Raw genomic sequence first — 6,007 nt, 5'->3', positions numbered from 1 at the left:
GTTGCCCGCACAATTGGAATAGTGGCCCTTCCCACCCGAGAAGGGCGGGTGTTTGTGAGACTTTTTTCCGGGGTTCTCCGAAGCTCCTTTAACAGCCATTTTTCACTGGCGCAGATGATTTTGCTTAGAGGCGTTCCGTCGATTTCCGGCCTGTTGGCAACGCTAGTTTGCTTTTGAAATTCCTTTAACGCTGCAGTCTTTTACATGCCGATTCAGTCCAACGTCAGAATTTATCAGTTGCAAATCTTCCAAAGAGAGTTAACATGCCAATGGATCAGCTTCGTTACTTTCTTAAATTTTTTGATTGCATTGCAGTTATAATCTCACAAAACATTTTTACAGTGGTGGGAGGGCATACCCTAATCTTTGAATATTCCCCTAATATTCTGCTGCGTGCAAAAGTAATGACTTCTGGGAAGGAAATCTCCCGCGAGCCTTGCTGGGTAGTGATTAGAAAGCCACGATTGCCTTGCAAACCTTGGTCTTGAACCTACTTGCAGCTCGATCTTGATCATATTTGCACATAAGCAAGTGCCGCTGATTTCAATGAAAAGCTTCCCTGAATGCTAAGGAGTGCGACAAATTAAGCTGAAAAATGGAGGAACTGCACGCATACCCGAAAGCGACGGGTGGGCGTGCCTGGGCGGTTACGGAAGAAACAGGAACATGCTGGCTTCCCAAAAGGATGGAAGGGGGAAACGGAAATTTGACTTACTAAGGCTTTCTGCGTGTAGATACTGCAGGAAAACGTTCCTGCTGAGGACCATGCCTCCTACTGGAAGGTTTTTGCCTTCTTTCCAGTAGGAGGAGTCAATCCTCTATATAATCAAGGGATGAATCCACCGTCACTTGAAAATCGCTAAGGTTAGTGGCAGACAATTTAAGGATGTTTCTGCCTCTTGTTTAGCAAATGTAATGCACTGCGCTAGATGCTACATGTGAAATTTCAAGACATTTAAAAATCAATAGGAATATCTATGTGAAAAATGCAACTAATGGATTTCTAGCTCAATGGATGTTCTTTGCACACATGCCAGAGACCACTTGACTGAAGCTCAAGGCTCACTGGTGGCTGTGGACCACAGTTTGTGAACTCTGCAGGGTGGCAATTCAGAAACCAGTGTCCCACCCTGTATTATGGAATAGTATCTGATTATGGGCATTATGGGCTATGTGGGGTGGGAGCAAAGTAGCTGGTGAGCTGCCTGTAGTGACATTTACACTATGAAAAGCAGAATTTGTGAATGGTGGTCGTGTACGCTAACCCAAGAAGATTCCCACATTAAAAGGCAGATGTGATACTACGGTGTGTAAATCAACAGAGCTGAATAATATATCCCAAGTTTTCAGCCAGATGATACTCTTTAAAATATATGCTGAATATAAGAGAAGGAAGAGGGGCCCAGGGTGTTTTGCAATATTTTGATAACAGAGCCAGACATGTCTTCTGGGATCACAAGTCATTTGTTTTTCTGTCCATTCTTGCTGCAACAAGACATGCACTTTGGAAGCACTCCACCTACCAAGAGCAGCGCAAGAGAAAGTGCACCATGATCTGATTGAGCCAGAATGAATTCTCCACGGAGAGAAACAAACAACGCTGAACAGACTTTGCTTCAGCATGAAGGAGTCACATGCCTGGTTTCCCAGCTACACCCACAAGTTTGTACTATTGGAGGATATTATTATTTTTACTGCTGCTGCTGCTGCTATTACTACATACTAACAGAAATCTCAGTTACCAGAGTGTGGTTGCATAAGTAACCAAGACATCAGCACCCAGATACAAGGAGGCAGCACTGGTATGCGCAGGATAACCCAGTGGTTCACAGAAGCTACTCCCCCCCCCCAAAAAAAAAATCCTTTAGGGGAGGGAAAAACCTAAAAGAGGAGAGACCAAAAACTGGGTATATTTAGAAGGCATGGAATGCTGACTGGCTGCGGAGAGGGGATGAGAAACCAGGAATGGGGAAAGGGAATAGCTTTAACACTTAACAGTGAGTGTGCCACGCTGCACCATTTTGTTGTAGGTCCCACTTGTTATCATAATATTTAACATTTGCATAGTGCTTTCAAATATTCAGAGTGCGCCTCATGCATTATCTAGTTATAATCCTTACAACAACCCTGCAAAGTGAAGTGAGGATTATTCCCCCCCCCCCAGAGCAGATGGGGGACAGTGGCTGAGAGAAAACAGCTTGCCTAAGGCTACGTGGCCAACTAATGGCAAAGCTGTGGCCTCAACACTCCAACACTGACACCCTGATCCAGCTCTGGAGACCATCTCAGCTGTGAAGACCTGCTCCCTGTCTTGCTAGGCTTTTCCTACCTGGCCTGGGAGGGCGGGGCCCTGACTGACTCCAAAAGTTGAGACTACTGAACAGATGCTAGGGCTGGGATATGGTTTAGGAAGTTTTGTTGGGTTTGTGTGTGTGTGTTGCTGTTATTGATATTAATTTTTTTGTATATTTTAGATCTTATGATGATTTATGTGGAAATTGTTTCAATTTGGTTGTATACTTTGTATTTATTGTTTATGGCTATTTTTGTTATGATTGTAATTATCTTTCTCATAAGCTGCCTTGAGCATAGAAAAGAGGCATACAAATAAAATGATGCATGGATGCAGTGCTTTTTTCTGGGGGTACTCAAGGGTGCACAGTACTGGCACCTTTTTCTGGAAGAAAAGCACTGGTTAGAAGTGTGGCACTTACTGTAACAACTTCATGGTGAGTACCGACACCATTTTTTCTAGAAGAAAAGCACTGCATGGATATATTATGTGCCACTAGTAGTTGCTTGTGGTGCATGGGGTGGTGCATCACAGTGCTGTCTGGATTTGGGGCACTTAAATATGGCAACCCTAACTGCAAGTCACTGCAAGGCCAGGGGTCAGCAAACTTTTTCAGCAGGGGACCAGCCCACTGTCCCTCAGACCTTGGGGGGGAGGGCGGACTATATTTTGAAAAAATAATAATGAACGAATTCCTATGCCCCACAAATAACCCGGAGATGCATTTTAAATAAAAGCATACATTCTACTCATGTAAAAACAAGGATTCCCAGACCTGTCAGTGGGCCGGATTTAGAAGGCGATTGGGCCGGATCCGGCCCCTGGGCCTTAGTTTGCCTACCCATGCTTTAGGCACTTAACAGGTTCCCCGAGTGCTGGAACTGTAATTAGTGTCCTAGAAGCTGCCTTATAGCAGAGCTGTATCCCGTCTTAGGTGCTGTTGCATCTCTGATTGCACAGTCACATAGCAACCTTTTATTGAGTGCTGTGCCTATGGATCTATATAACATACCGGTACTTATCATGACCGAGTCGTTCTGGAGATAAGTGTGCAAAACATGTATGTGAAAGTTTGCAGCTGTGCAGAGCATGGTCATTTGGGCGTTTACTTTCTCCCTCAGTAATTAATTGCAGAGCAATGGGTTTGCAAACAGTAACCAGTATTCATCAATCAGTCTTGGGATTTCAGTTATCAGTAAGAGAGTCTCAGTAGATTTGGGTGGGAAAACAACAGTTGTCTAGAGTTTCTAAGCATGTGATCTTCAAGGGCTCTGTTAGTTAGCTAAAACTACTAACAATGGTAAAGATAGGACTAATACTTCATGCCTACTGATGATAAAGCTTTTGAGCTTTATATTATGAAGTTTTTCTTTCTATGACTCAAGAAAATCAGATGGTGCATGCCCTAGGCAGAATAATGGTCTTTTGGGAGAGTGTGCAAGCTTTGAAGTTCATAGCATTTTTCTGCAGGATGTGGATGCTCATGGTGCCCAAAATGACCTAACTTTCCATCTTCTGAGATGGACAGTTGTGTGGCTGAATTGTGTTTTTTAAAAAATGACACCCAAACCAGTGTTTGGGTTTGGCAGCCCACAAGAAGGCTTAGCAATAAGTTTATTCATATCACCTTATCTTTTTGTCTGGTTTGCACATTGGCCACAAGAAGGGCCTTATGAGATGACAGGATGACATTTGCAGCTGACATTTAAGATAAGGATTTAAGATAAGATTGTTATCCCAGTCCCCTCGCTGAAGAGTGCTTGTTTGCTGCTGTGCCTTTTCCCATTTCTTCAGCCTCAACTAAAGAGTTAAGTTTCTTAGAAGGAAATCCGGATCCCTCTGTTTGGAAAAGATGTAATATAATAAACAGAGGCTGCACATGATCCAGCATCCAAGCCAAGTGAAATCACCTGACTGATTCCAGTGCCACCTTTGCCAACTGTAATAAGCTTTCTTTGGTTTTTTTAACTGGGAAGTGGTGCTAAAGTGTGATCAGCAGTTCAATATTGTCAACAAGTCCTAGGCAGAAGCAAGAGGAGGGAAAGAGTTATCTTAAAAAAAAAAAAATCTAAGTAGCCAGTAGCTGAAAGCTCTTTTATTTCTACAGGCAAACATATGACCTGACCTCCCCCCCACCATAGAACTGTAGTGTTGGATGGGATCCAAAGGGTCATCTTGTCCAACCCTCGGCAATGCAGAAATCACAACTAAAGAATGGGCATCCAACCTCTGTTAAAAAATTTCCAATGAAGGAGAGACCACCACCTTTCAATGTAGTCAGTTCCACTGTTGTACAGCTTACTGTCAGAAAGTTCTTTCCAGTCACTCTGCATGAGATGATATCTTAAGGAGCTCCCTAGATATTATCACAATGGAAAGAAGAACAGCAAGCATTTAATTTGCCTAGGGCAAAGAAAGCTCTTGGGCTAACCCTGTTTCTAGCCATTTGCAAGTGTTCAATTATCCTTGTCCTCAAACCCCCCAGGGCAAAATAATCTCACAGCTTCTTCCAACCCAAAGGCCTGGTAGGATGGCTTATACTAATAAAGCAATGGACTGCTAGCCAACTGCACTGTTAATGGTCTTCTAATTGTAATAAGTTTACTTGTTTATCAATAATTGGCTTCAACAGGATGCACAGATACAATGAGCCATGTGCTAAATGCCACAAATGATATCATTTGCTACTAAGCACAGGTCTAGGCTGAGCATGTCTAGGCAATTCTCTTCCATCTAACTACTGACTTGGCATGCAACCTTAGGCCACTCACTTAATATCTCATCTTCTACCTGCTGCAGAACAATACTAATCATATACACCACATAAAAGTGCCATGCTTGCAATGCCTCTAACAACTGGGTTCACCTGGGGGTATTTGGTAGCTCCAAAGTCCTGATGAGGACATCTAGCACATCTCAGATAGAAAGCTTTTATTAGAAGTAGGCTATGATTTTGTCCTGGGAAATTTTTCATGAATAATACAACAATGAATGTACAGGAAAAACAAGTTGCCAAAGAGCTGTTGAGAACCACCTTTCCTTTTAAAACCTTTGGTCCTCCTGATGGTGTTGGACTGCATTGGCCCAAACCAGTGTGGCCAATGGTCAGGGATGATCAATGGTGGAGTCCAACATCTGGAAAGCCACAAGTTCCCCACCCATTATTTACAGAAAAAGTGTACATCACGTGCAGATATTACTACTACTACTACCTTACTGGTTCTTTCTCAAAGCAGAGCCCAGAGTGGCTAACAACAAATATAAAATACAACAAAAAATCCTAAGAAACACAACATTAAAAATGAATTAACCAGCATAAAATACATTTACTCCAAACCAACGCAGTCAGTTGCACAGTAGTATAAGCCAATAGAGCTGCCCTCATTACGCTCCAAAGGCCAATACAAATAAATGTTTCAAGTTGGCATGTGAATGTAAATGGGGAACAATCTGATCTGTACTTGGAGTTTTGCACATGAGATGCCACCACTAAGTATGCTCTACTGCATATACCACCCTCCCTCTCCCTCTTCCAACTCAGAACATATTCAACAAAGTCACCAACAACAGTTTCCAGCCAATATTATGGTCTAGTCAGAAGTTGTGTTGTTTTAAAAAATTATTATTAATTTGTTGCAACGTAGTTCTGCTGTGGGGCATCACATGAATCTTCAAGCAGGTTTCAAGGCACGGAGATAGGAGGAAGGGGGCAGG

General features: G+C 42.8%; 1 long non-coding RNA gene across 1 annotated transcript; it reads left to right on the top strand.

The window, feature by feature from the left end:
• Nucleotides 1-722: 722 nt before the first annotated feature.
• LOC308584623 lies at nt 723-2,624 on the top strand. Its single transcript, XR_014006959.1, has 2 exons — nt 723-864; nt 1,496-2,624. It is a non-coding gene; the product is annotated as an uncharacterized lncRNA (long non-coding RNA).
• Nucleotides 2,625-6,007: the final 3,383 nt, after the last annotated feature.

This window comes from Podarcis bocagei, assembly GCF_964188305.1.
Source record: "Podarcis bocagei genome assembly, chromosome: 4".
Lineage (NCBI taxonomy): Eukaryota > Metazoa > Chordata > Lepidosauria > Squamata > Lacertidae > Podarcis > Podarcis bocagei.
Note: the sequence above shows the minus strand (reverse complement) of the source record. Positions and strands in the feature narration are given on the sequence as shown.